The sequence below is a fragment of the Lithobates pipiens genome, unplaced genomic scaffold (genome assembly GCF_037356315.1).
Source record: "Lithobates pipiens isolate NorthernLeopardFrog02 unplaced genomic scaffold, aLitPip1_a1.2 Scaffold_19, whole genome shotgun sequence".
Classification (NCBI taxonomy): domain Eukaryota; kingdom Metazoa; phylum Chordata; class Amphibia; order Anura; family Ranidae; genus Lithobates; species Lithobates pipiens.
In genome coordinates this window covers 184,527,719-184,541,253 of record NW_027507764.1, presented here as the reverse complement: position 1 = coordinate 184,541,253, position 13,535 = coordinate 184,527,719, and the positions used below count along the sequence as shown (strand labels likewise).

The following is a 13,535-nucleotide window of genomic DNA, read 5'->3' as shown; positions in this document are numbered from 1 at the left end:
ATATTGTGCCTTTACCAGCCAATATCTTGCTTCTATCTCTCCTGCTGCCGACCGTATCCTTGCTACCTTTCGTTACAGACATTTGGCTTGCTCCTGGACTACGCTTCTGCTGAATCCCAACCTGCAACTATTGGTTACCGACTTTTGGCTTGTTTCTCAACTACGCTTCTGCTTGATCTCTACCTGCTATATCTGCTACCAGACCCCCGGCTTGCTCACCTCCTGGTGGGGCTATCCTGAGGACCGCGACCTGGCACTAACACGCAGCCAAGCCCATCTCCACCTTTGGGAGCTCTGGTGAATACCGGTTAGTGCTTAGACCCCGCACCTCAGGTGAACCCGTGCCATCAGCCAGGGTGACCTGTGTGAATATCTGCTCTGCTGCTATAGCTATTGGTCTCTGAGCCTGACTCCAGATCGTGACAATATGTCACCAGCACACCAGGGATCTCCAAGTAGGGTCCAACACTTTATATTATGATTACATCACATCAAAAATAATGACATTTTGGGGGCCATACCGGACCACTTCCTTAAGCATGTAGGCAGCCAAGCAGCCAGGGTGACAAAAGAGCACAACTGGGGCACAGGCACAAAGAGTTGTCACCCTAAAACAAGAAGTGTCTGAGCAAGGAGCTTCAAAGCAGAATTAAAATATGTCATTTTGATAAAATCTGAAGATTTAAAAATATTAGAACCGACCAAAATGATATACTAATGCTTATGTGAGATGTTATTGATTGGTCATACATAATTAATTAATTAATTTGATGCAACAAAAACAAACAAAACATATGAAAGGTAAAAAAAAAAAAAAAATGCACATGCCTCTGTTCGCATATCACCAGTCAGGAGAAGAAGTCCGTTTGCTAATACCCCAATTACTCTTAGTTCTGCATTAGGTAAATATTGCAGTTGCATTTGTAATATCACTAGTTTTCTGCTGCTCTGTGTTCCTGCCATACAGCTGCACCATCAACTGTGTAGTAACAGAAGTGTCCAGTAGATGGAGACAACTGTTTTTTTTTTATGTATCCATTAGATGTATTTTTACTTCCTTCATGTTCTTTTACATCAATATCCCCCAATTCATAAAGACTGCTGCCAGTCACCCTATTGGGCTTAGTTAAGGTACATATGAATAGAAAAACCTGTTGTGATTATTGACTTCACTTTTTGTAAAGGACTTTACGTACCTAGCTTCAACCGCCCCCACCCCACCAACCAGAGGGGTACCTAGGGTCTCCAGCTCCCTTGGCGAGAATCTCTATCGGCGCCCCCCCCCCCCCACATCCCCTTCATTAAATAATTAGAATTTCAGCAGTTTGTTTTTTAAATCAATTTCCTTTCATTTTAAATTGTCTGCATATCCATTAAAGATTGTGTTTAGACTGTAAAGTCACTTTTCAATTATTTTGACTTTTGAAATACTGCCACTAAAACGATGGTAAAGCAGCTCTAAAAATAGCGCCACTTTCCCGCTGATGCCCGCACCACCCCAGTGTGAAAGGGGCCTAACTGAACAAGCTGAAGTTAGCAGCTGATTGACTACCATGCACAGCTGCACCAGATTCTGAGTGCTCCAGTTTTAGTAACCTCCCTCTCCTCCAATTCCAACTTGTGTTTTCAGCAGAGATAATAAGCAGCTATGTGCCAACACTGATTGCACAGACATGCCCCAACCCTCCCCCCCACCTCCCCATTGTCATCTTAGGGAAAACCAGACCCTGAGGCAGGCCATGCAGTCATTGCTGGAATGTGTGGAAAAGGAAGAGGCAATTATGCCTCATAATTGCACCCTGAAAGTGGCCACAAGTGCCACCTATCAATGCCCATGAGTGGTGCCAATCAGTGTAACCGATCAGTGCCCATCACTGCCACCCATCAGTGCCACCTATTGATGCCCATCAGTAACGCCTTATCAGCGTACATCAATTACCCGTTTAAAATTTTATAACACTTTTTTTTTGTTGTTTTTTTTTTTTACAAAAAATAAAAATTGCACAAATGATCAAATACCACCAAAAGAAAGCTCTATTTGTGGGGAAAAAAAGGACGTCCATTTTGTTTGGGTACAACGTCACACGATTGCGCAATTTTCAGTTAAAGCGACGCAGCGCCGAATAGCAAAAAGTGCTCTGGTCAGGAAGGGGGTAAAATTTAGACTGTATTATGTGGGGGTGGGGGGAATTATAACAATTTCTTTCGGGTACAGTGTTGTATGACCGTGCAATTGTCATTCAAAGTGCGACAGCGCTGAAAGCTGAAAATTGGTCTGGATAGGAGGGGGGTTTAAGTGCCCAGTAAGCAAGTGGTTAAAAAATAAATAAACAAAGAACAAGAAGTGGGAACTGTTTATAACTGAGTGCTTTAGCAAACATAATGTCATTTATTAGGGTTTCCATCCACTGCCATAATACTTCCATAATACTTGGAAAATAATAAATAGCGAACTTTACAACAAGCCATGTTACCTCAGGAAGCCCAAGGACAAGGAGATTATCGAGATCAACTGTAGCTTAAAGCTTTTCATCCAAAATTCCAAATACAACCCCACAGCACAGGACACCATCAAGGCAGGGACCAGCCGGCATGGAAAGACCACCTGTATGACCGCACTGCCTGCTCAAAAAGACGTACGTGCACCTGAACTACCTAGGACCCCCTGGGCTGGGTAGTTCGCACAAGTGCATGTCTGTGCTCTGTGGTGTGCTATGCCCCCTGTTGCAGAAAAAACAGCAGGCAGCGCTGGGGGGGTGCTCAGCTGACCAGCTCACCAATAGTGTGTGTAGATTATGTGGCCCGAAAAGGCGCTGGTCTCGCCAACCGCACAGTACGGCCCTGCCACCAACCACCTTCTTCAGCAATAATAATAGCAGCTTTTCCTTTTGGGTGAGGGGACACTATTTTTTGTTGTCTTTTTTTTTTTTTTTTTTTTGGCAGCAGGAGGGCAGAGCTGGATCAAGACCTACATTACTTAAACCAGAAAAGACAGCCATCTGAGGCAACCTCTAAGGTGACGCATCCAACCATCTGAGGTGGCGCAGGAAACGGGCTATGACACCTGAGCAGCAAATCACTGCAGTATTTTTAGGTATGTTTTATGAAGAAAAAGCATAACAGCTAAGGGGGAAGGGGAGAATATATGTTTAGGTGTATACAGCCTTTAGACCAGCCATTCTCAGCCAGGATTCCATGGAACCCTAGGGTTTCTCCAGAGTTTGCTAGGGGTTCCTTGATCAATGGCTGATTGACCTCCTATCTGATGGTGCCTGTTCCCATGTCCAATGCCACTTGGCAGAACCAGCAGAATATACTGCTGGCCATTTAATTCTTCTGATCCAGCAATTAGCTCCCCTGAACAGATTCACACAGGAAAGCCCCACCCTGAGTCCACTCAAGGTTCTGATCTTACCTGAAGCAGTAATGGAGGGGGAGTTTTTTGACCCCTGAAGCACATTGTTTTTTTGTTTTTTTTAGTGCAATACCAATAAATAAATTTGGACTTTTATCTTTTGGTCTAATGTTCCTACCTTTTATGTAGTAAGGGAAGGGTGGCATTGTGGCCACCACTGTAATGTAGGGGATACTTACCACTGATGTAAGTAGCATTTTCCCACTGTACCTTGAATTTAACAGGGGTTCCCTGAGACCTAAAAATTATTTCAAGGGTTCTCTGCCCTCCTCTGGGCTAAAAAAAAAAAAAAAAAAAAAGTTTGAGAAAGGCTGGCTTCTTCTTAGGCCGCGTACACACGGGCGGACTGTTCGCCCAACTTTGTCCGCTGAACAGTGTTTCAGCGAACAGTCCGCTCGTGTGTGGGCTTCAGCGGACAGTCTGACGAACAAAGTTTTTCGGAATTTCCATAAGACTGTCCGCTGAAACTTGGTTTGAGCGGACAGTCCGCTCGTGTGTAGGCTTGTTCGGCAAACTAAGTCTCCCGCATGCTCAGAAAGAATTTACACGGCGAAGGTTGCATTGCAGTGTATCGGACGTCGAATTTCTCGTCCCGTCGTACGTGCCGTTCACGTCATCGTGCAAGTTTTCAGCGGACTGTTCGTTCGTCGTGTGTGGTCAAGTCCGTTCATGCTAATTTTGAACGGACTGTTTGTCAAACTGTTTGACGAACCTAGTTGGGCGGACAGTCCGCCCGTGTGTACGCGGCCTTAGGCCGTATTGAAACTGGTGCAGAGGCCTGTGTACCATGAATTGTCTGTTTGTTTATGTGGCTGGAGTGCAGACGAATGGCTCCAAATGCAGAGTGTATTCAGAGCCGCTCACCCTCACACTTGTCAAATTAGGATGAGCATATGTCTCTGTACAGCCGCTGCGTACCTAAAGACTTACACATGCTGTCTGAGCGCAGCACTTGGGGCACCATCTGCATAAACAAACAGCCGATTCATGGCTAATGACTTTATGCATGTATGAGTATATCTGCAGATATTTATGGCCCCAGACTCACTGGGGTTGATTCAATAAAACCGAGTGCAAAATCTGGTGCAGCTCTACATAGAAACCAATCAGCGTCCAGGTTTTTTTTTTTCTCAAAGCTTAAAGCGGACCTTCACCCTCCCTCTGCACTCTCCTCCTCTCCATCCTGCTCCCCCTCTGCATTGCCAATATTGGATGTTTTGTTTTTTTGTTTACCCAAGTTTTTGTTCCCTATTAAAAGGTTTGCCCCCCCCCCCCCTGGTTTCTGGAATTCGCCTAGGATTATGACGCAGTGCCTACTGGGATGCATGATGTGCTGTCCCATTCAGCAAAGAGGAGGACAGTGGGCTGAAAAGTGCCTGCACCTGGAAGAGTCAGCAGCTGATTTAATAAGAGAGAAAGATCCCAGCAGCTCAACACTGGACCTGCTGGTTAGGGGAGTATGTTTATTGTGCTGAAAAAGGTCAAAGGTAAGCAGTGAAAAAAAAATGGAGGGGGCAAAAAGGCTTTAGTTCCTCTTTAATCATTTTCCGACCACGCTATAGCTGAACGACGTGTACAGCGAGGACAGCTAGTTCTGGGAGGTCATCATATGAGGGCCTCCCTTGATCACGCATGCCGCACGCACACTGCATGGCACAGGTGGCACGCTCTGTGATCCCAGTGTCCGGAGCCAATCAGCGGGTCCAATCACCGCTGGTCATGGATGTAAATAAGAGCCGGTTATTGCCACTCCTTTCCTCATGTTGACAGCAGAAGAAGAGAGCCGATAACCAGCTTCTCTAAAAGGGACATGTACACTGATAAACAGGGCACTGATTATCAGTGCAGTCCCAACAATGCCCACAAGTGCTGCCAATCTGTGTCTACCAGTGCTGCCAATAAGTGCTCAACAGTGCTGCCAAATAGTGCCCATCAGTGTCTCCTACCAGTGCCCATCAGTGCCGTCTATCAGTACCAATCATCAGTACCCATCAGTGCCACCTATCAGTGTCGTCAATGCCCACCGGTGCTATCTCATCAGTGCCCATCAGTGCAGCCTCATCAGCGCACGTTTTGTGCCCGTTTGCAAAATTTTACAACAAACTTGAAAAAGTTTTTTGGGTTTCTTTTCAAAATTGTCAGTCTTTTTTAGTTTGTTTAGCAAAGAATAGAAAACCCAGTGGTGAATAAATACTACCAAAACAAAAGCTCTAGTTGTGTGAAAAAAAAGATAAATTTCTTTGAGTACAGTGTTGCATGACTGCACAATTGTCTTTCAAAATGTGGCAGCGCTGAAAGCTGAAAATTGGCCTGGTTAGGGAGAAGGTAAAATTGCCCAGTAGGCAAGTGGTTAACTGAACAAGCTGAAGTTAGAAGATGATTGGCTATCATGTACAGCAGCACCAGATTTTTCACTATCCAGTTTTAGTAAATAAACCCAACTATGTCCTACTTTTTCGTACTCCAAATAAATTCAGAGTACATTTTCATTTGCAGACACAGCTAGGTATTTGGACCCATTGATTTCTATATTGCCGCATTAAGAGGGCTTTCACACTGTGCCGCCTATAGTGTCGGCGTTAAAACGCCGCTATTTTTAGTGGTATTTTACCATCGGATTTGCGGCACCCCGCTAGCGGCCAAGAAAGGGTTAAAACTGCCCACAATACGCCACAATAGCGGCGTTTTGCTGGCGGTATTGCAGCGCTGCCCCATTGATTTCAATGGGGAGCAGCGGTGGAGGAGCGGTAAACACACCGCTCCTAAGAAGCTGCTGGCAGGACTTTTCCTGACGTCCTGCCAGCGCACCGCACCAGTGTGAAAGCCCTCCAGCTTTCACACTGGAGACAATGGTGCAGCATTTTGAGGGCGGATTGCAGACGCTATTTCTAACGCTATAGCGCCTGCAAAACGCCCTTGGTGTGAAAGGGGTCTTAAATGCGTACAAAACAAAAAAGCATCAAAATGCTGCATTTTGGATGCCTATGAGAATGAGCCCTTAACATTACAGCTTCTCTAGACAGCTCCCTGATCACTAGACAGAGGCGACAATGCCGCTTTGCTGCCTAATAAGAAAGATGGAGGGGGTGAGGTGACAAAAAAAATGATCTATGTCATTACATGTTCCCCATTTGGCTGTTTAATATGGAAAAAACTGAAAATTACAAAACTAGCTATGAAGGATTACAAATACCTTGTCAGGTAAAACAGTAAGTATTTATGTACTTCATCAGGACATTCAACTGCTTGACTGAAATTTTACAAGTTGTGTGGATATCCGTACAAATGGCAAAAAATGTAATTACCTTTCCAGGCTATAAACATCAATAGTCAAGGAAAATGAGATTCTCTAACACATCAATTCCACAGCAACACCAGACTAATAAAACACGGCACGGCTCATGGTTTTTAATAAAATCCTATGTAAACAATGCTTTGTGCATTTATTCTTCCCTGAGAGGTTATCTCAGAGATTTACCTCAAGTTTCAGGCCTGGTTTATCTTATGCGCTTGAAGTTTTAAGAATTGATAATGCTTTTTTTTGCATGCATTAGTACATATAATAATGAAAACTTGTGTGCAAACATCTAGTCTTGTGTATTTTCAGAATGATTGTGTTTCCTGTTTTGCTGCAAAATTTAGCAAAAAAAAAAAAGCTTCCAAAAAATGTATTCCTCACCTCTTAAACAGGAAGTAAACTCCTGTGCATAATTTGTACCTATAGATAAGGCTATAATAAGACTTACCTATAGGTACTGTAAATATCTCCTAAAATGTGCACCACATGCGCTCTGAAGGAATGCCTTTCCTTCAAAGTCTAGTGCCATAAACGGCGGCATACTCTGGAGTGACGTCATTGCGGCTCTGAACACTCACACAGCCAGAGTCCAGGAACCCAGAAGGAAGATGGATGAAGGTGGAAACCTTATCAGCGGTGACAGCTCGCCGCTGGAAGGGCTTCGGGCTAAGGTAAGTTCCACATAATGCATTAGTATGCGATGCATGCTAGCACATTATGGCTTTACCTTGCAGGTTCCAGAAAAAAAAAAAAAAAAAAAACACACAGTGGTTTACTACCGCTTTATTAAAACCACATGATAATGTCCATTACTGTGTATTATTATGTGTTAGATTTCATTGTCCGGAGTCCGGCAAGAAGACCCCCGAAGATGGAAGAAGACCCACGGAGCTGTGCAATAAACTATTTTAACCCTTGTGTGTTGTTTTTTTTTTTTTACATTTTTTTCACAGGTGAATGGGTAGGGGTACATTGTACCCCATACTCATTCACATAGGGTAGGGGGCAAGGATCCGGGGGCCCCCTTATTAAAAGGGGGCTCCCGGATTCTGATAAACCCCCCCCGCCCGCAGACCCCGACAACCAACGGTCAGGGTTGTCGGGAAGAGGCCCTTGTTCTCATCAACATGGGGACAAGGTGCTTTGGGGTGGGGGGCGCGCGCCCCCCCCTTCCCCAAGGCACCCCCCATGTTGAGGGCACGCGGCCTGGTACGGCTCAGGAGGGGGGGGGAGGCGCTCGCTTGTCTCCCCCTTTCCTGGCCGGCTCGGATAAGGGTCTGATATGAACCTAGGGGGGGGGGGGGCCCACGCCGTTTTTTCAGCGTAGGGATTCCCCTTTAAGTCCATACCAGGTGACGGAGCCAGCGACGCCTCCTTAACTAGTCCCGGCTATCTGGAGACGCGCTCAAAATGAGCAGACTTTCCTCCGTGTGTGGGCGAGTCCGTTCATTTCAAAAGTACGGCGGACTTAGTCCGCCGTACTTAGTACGCCTCAAAAGTACCGTGTGTGGGCAGGTAGCTCGTTCGGAAAGTCCGGCGGAAAGTCCTAAGTCCGCTGGACAGTCTGCTACGTGTGTAAGCGCCATAATTCATATTACCAACGTTTTCCGCCCTCTTATCTGATCGCATGTGCACATACTTTAATGCATTGGCGTCGGGCGCTGCGCTCCTGAAAGAGGCACTGTTAGCACATGTTACGGTCCTCCCAAAAGATGGGAAAGATCTATCCATCCGCAGCAGTTATGGGCAGCAGTTATGGGCCAATCTTGCTGTTGAACACAGATATTAAAATTTTAGCGATGGTCCTGGCCAATCGACTCAAACCTGTCATGCCCACAGTAATTCATCTGGACCAAATGGGATTCATATTGGGGAGGGAGGCCAGGGATAACTCAAATAGGGCTATCCAGCTGATTCACTGGGCAGACCTGCAGCGGCCCAGTTGGCCCTGTCTCTTACTGTCCACAGATGCCAAAAAGGCATTCGACAGGGTGGACTGGGCCTATCTCCGGGCGGTATTGTCTAGATCTGGGGCACAACATGCTTCGGTGGATTGGTTCCCTATATATAGTGTGCTCCGATAAGGGTCTGATATGAACCTAGGGGGGGGGACCCCCACGCCGTTTTTTTCAGCGTAGGGATTCCCCTTTAAGTCCATACCAGGTGACGGGGCCAGCGACGCTTCCTTCGCTGGTCCCGGCTACCTGGAGCCACGCTCAAAATGAGCGGACTTTTCTCCGAGCGGGAAAAGTCCGTTCATTTCAAAATTATGGCAGACTGGCACACACACGGCCGTACTGTCCACCGAAATGCAAGTCCGCTGGAATTTTGTGTAAAAAAAGTCAGCCGTAGCCTCCACACGGGTGGATTGTCCGGCGGACTTGAGTCCACCGGATTGTTTAATCATGTGTACGTGTCATTACACTTACACAAAGTCAGCCATTTTGTAGGATTAGAGTCAGGCATTTGATTAAACTATTATACCATGCCAGGACTAATAATCATCAATTTCATATGTAGGTTGAAAGAGTCATTAACTGAAACAGAAACAGCTGTGGAGGAGGCTTACAACTGGGTGAGGTTGTGGAAGACAAGTTCATGCCACAGGTCACACACCATGGCAAGACTGAACACAACAACAAGACACATTGTAGTTAACCGCTTGCCGACCAGCCGCCACAGTTTTACTGTGGCAGAATGGTACGGGCAGGCGAATCAGTATTATGGTACGTCGCTCCTTTGGGCGGCCAACTAGGGGTGCGTGTGCGCCCGCAGCTTGCCCCCGGAGCTGATGCGAGTACCTGGCGGTCACGATGAAACACAGAGATCCCGGTTCTCTGAGGGAAGAAGTGACGGATCGTCTGCTCATACAAAGTATAAACAGATGATCTGTCATCTCCCCTAGTCAGTCCCCTCCCCCCTTCAGTTAGAACACACACTAGGGAACACAGTTAACCCCTTGATCACCCCTAATGTTAACTCCTTCCCTGCCAGTGCCATTTATACAGTAATCAATGCATTTTTTTTTTAGCACAGATCGCTGTATAAATGCCAATGGTCCCAAAAATGTGTCAAAAGTGTCTGATGTATCCGCCATAATGTCGCAGTCACGAAAGAAAAAAAAAAACGCAGATAGCCGCCATTACAAAAAAGTAAAAAAAATAATAATGATAATAAAAATGCTATAAATCTATCCCCTATTTTGTAGTCGCTATAACTTTTGTGCAAACCAATCAATATACATTTATTGCGATTTTTATTACCAAATATATGTAGAAGAATACGTATCAACCTAAACTGAAAATAGCTTTTTTTTTTTTTTTTTTTTTTTTAAAGAAGGGGAATATTTATTATAGCAAAAAGTACAAAATATTGTGTTTTTTTTATAAAATTGTTGCCCTTTTGTTTATAGCACAAAAAATAAAAACTGCAAAGGCAATCAAATACCACCAAAAGAAAGCTCTATTTGTGGGAAAAAAAGGACGTCAATTTTGTTGGGGTACAATGTCGCACGACCAAACAATTGTCAATTAAAGCGACGCAATGCCGAATCGCAAAAAATGGCTCGTCATGGAGCAGCCAAATCCTCCGGGGCTGAAGTGCTTAAACTGCATCAGCAAGGTCTCTCTCAGGCAAAGATTTCAAAGCAGACTGGGGTTTCAAGATGTGCTGTTTAAGATCTTTTAAAGAAGCACAAAAGAAACGGGTAACGTTGAGGACCATAGTCGCAGTGGTGGGCCAAGAAAACTTAATGCAGCAGATGAAAGACACATCATGCGTACTTCCCTTTGACGTTGAAAGATGTCCAGCATTGTCATGAGCACAGAACTGGCAGAAACCAGTGGGAGTCAGGTACACCCGTCTAATGTCCGAAGGCGCCTGGTTAGAATTGGTCTTCATGGAAAAATCGTGGCCAAAAAGCCATACCTCTGACATGGAAACAAAGCTAAGAAACTCAACCATGCATGAAAACATAGGAACTGGGGCGCAGACAAATGTTAGCAGGTGCTCTGGCCTCATGAGTCAAATTTGAAATATTAGGTTGTAAGAAAAGGCAGTTTGTTTGCCGAAGGGCTGGAGAACGGTACAATAAGGAGTGTCTGCAGGCAACAGTGAAGCATTGTGGAGGCTCTTTGGAAGTTTGGGGCTGCGTTTCTGCAAATTAAGTTGGAGATTTATTCATTATCAATGGTGTCCTCAATGCTGAGAAATACAGGCAGATATTTATCCATCATGCCATACCACCAGGGAGGTGTGTAATTGGCCCCAAATTTACTCTGTAGCATGACAAGGACCAAAAACATACAACCAATGTCAAAAACTATCCTTAGTGTAAAGAAGAACAGGAGTCCTGGAAGTAATGATTTGGCCCCGACAGAGCCATGATCTCAACATCATCAAGTCTGTCTGGGATTACATAAAAAGACAGAAGGATCTGAAGCAGCCTACATCCACAGACGATCGATGGTTAGTTCCCAAGATGTCTGGAACAACCTACCTGCCAAGGTCCTTCAAAAAATGTGTGCAAGTATAGCTAGAACTTATGTGGTTCTGAAGGTCAAAAATATTGATTTGTATTTCTCTTCAGTTTATTTTTTATCAATTAAAAAAATTAAAATTAAATGAACTATTAACCCTTCTATTACTGAAAGCATTCTGTAGTTAACAGCATTTTTTCACACCTGGGTAAAACTTTTGCTCAGTAGTGTATATGCCTATAAATCTATAGTAAAAACCTTTTCTCTTTTTTAGTATTGGAAAGTGTAAGGAATGGTTGAAATACATGTTAAAGTAGTTGTAAAGGCTGAAGGTTTTTTTACCTTTATGCATTCTATGCATAAAGGTAAAAAAAAAATCTTCTGTGTGCAGCAGCGTCCCCAGCTCCACCTAAACTTCACCTGAGCCCCATCTCGATCCAGCAATGTGCACGAGAGCAGCGTCTCTCCCGTTTCCTGGGTCTCTCCCTCCTCATTGCCTGAAACAGCAGTGGTAACCTTTGGCTCCCACTACTGTCAATTACAGCCAGTGAGCCAATGAGGAGAGAGTGTGAGCGTGGAGTCAGGAGCAAGCCTGCTTGGGTGCCCCCAAAGCAAGCTGCTTGCTATAAGGTGCAAGGAAGGAGGGAAGGGCCTGGGGCTCTGGTGGGGGACCCGAGAAGAGAAAGATCAAAGCTGCTCTGTGCAAAACAATTACGCAGAGCAGGGAAGTCTAACATGTTTGTTATTTAACTACCTGACATCCGCGCTATGGCCGAATGTCAGCCACAGTGCGGATGTGAATTCCCGGGAGGCCGTCATTTGACAGCCTCCCCTGTGCACGCTCCCTGCGTGCGCCCTACAGGGCACGCACGGAGCGCAATGTGATCACCGAGTCAACGAGACTCGGGTGATCACCGATCTGAGGAAGGGGCCGGTCCCAGCCCCTTACAATGTGATCAGCTATCAGCCAATGACAGCTGATCACATGATGTAAACAAAAACTCAGTGATTTTTTAAAAAAATGTTTACAGCGGAGGAGAGAAAAAAAAGCAGATCACCAGCTTATCTTAAAGGGACATCGGTCCCTAAGAGGAAGAGGCAATTATGCCTCATTTATACTGACCAACCGTGCCCACAAGTGCCACCTATCAATGCCCACAAGTGCCACCTATTGATGCCCACCAGTGGTGCCAATCAGTGCCACCTAGAAGTGCTGTCTATCAGTGTAATTGATCAGTGCCCATCACTGCCACCCATCGGTGCCCATCAGTGCCGCCTCATCAGCGTACATCAATGACAGACAAAAATTACCCGTTATAAAATTTAAAAAAAAAAAAATATATATATATATATATATATATATATATATATATATATATATATTTTTTTTTTTTTTTTAAGTCGGTCTTTTTAATTTAAAAAAAAATAAATAAATAAAAGTCGCACAGGCGATCAAATACCACCAAAAGAAAGCTCTATTTAGGGGGAAAAAATGATACAAATTTCATTTTTTGCATTACCGCACAATCGTCATTCAAAGTGCGACAGCGCTGAAAGCTGAAAATTGGTCTGGATAGGAGGGGAGATTACGTACCCAGTAAGCAAGTGGTTAAAAAAAATAAAAATCGAACCTTTAATGTAACATTAAGTTAATGTCCCTTTCACACAAAGGGTTTGATCAGGTCCGCCTATCAGTTTTTCCTGCAGACCTGATTGGACAGGCCATTCACCCCAAAGTTCGATCGCATAGATACAAGCCGGCCGGAAAATCGGGAGCCCGTCCTCCTTTTGTACAACGTGGCGACGTCACAGCGTGCCCTCCCAGACGCATTTCCCATTGAAAACGTCACGTCTGACGAAACGTGTCTGGAAGGGCACGCTGTGACGTCACCACGTTGTACGAGAAGAGGACAGGCTCCCGATTTGCCGGCCGGCTTATATCTATGCGATCGAACTTTGTTTTTTATGTAAGTGCATTTTCGTTTACAAATTAAAGAAGTATTGATGATTTTACACTATGGGAAGCTTCTCTCTCTCTGTTTTCTGAGCATATTCATTGTGTGTGAATGGGAGTGTGGAGCATCATAAAGATCTACAATACATGAAGCGTTGTCCCTGAATTGCAAGACACCTGGTGTAGGCGAGAGGTTGTGGCTGGCTTGTTACCATAACGCTCCTCACGCTCTACCATCTGGTAAGCGCATCTTTTTGTCGTGGCTGGGCACATTAGCAATAAAAGTGTGGAATCACTGTGGTGTGTTTGGTTTTGAAGCTAAGTGATTTTCTTTCACCACAAAGATCTTCTCGCTATGGACTTTAATTAATTTAATAAGTCTGGGACTTT

General features: G+C 44.8%; 1 protein-coding gene across 2 annotated transcripts in view; it reads right to left on the bottom strand.

Moving 5' to 3' along the window:
- Positions 1–13,535, bottom strand: part of ULK4 (unc-51 like kinase 4) — a 951,013-nt gene that overhangs the window by 880,471 nt on the left and 57,007 nt on the right. The window lies entirely within an intron of this gene.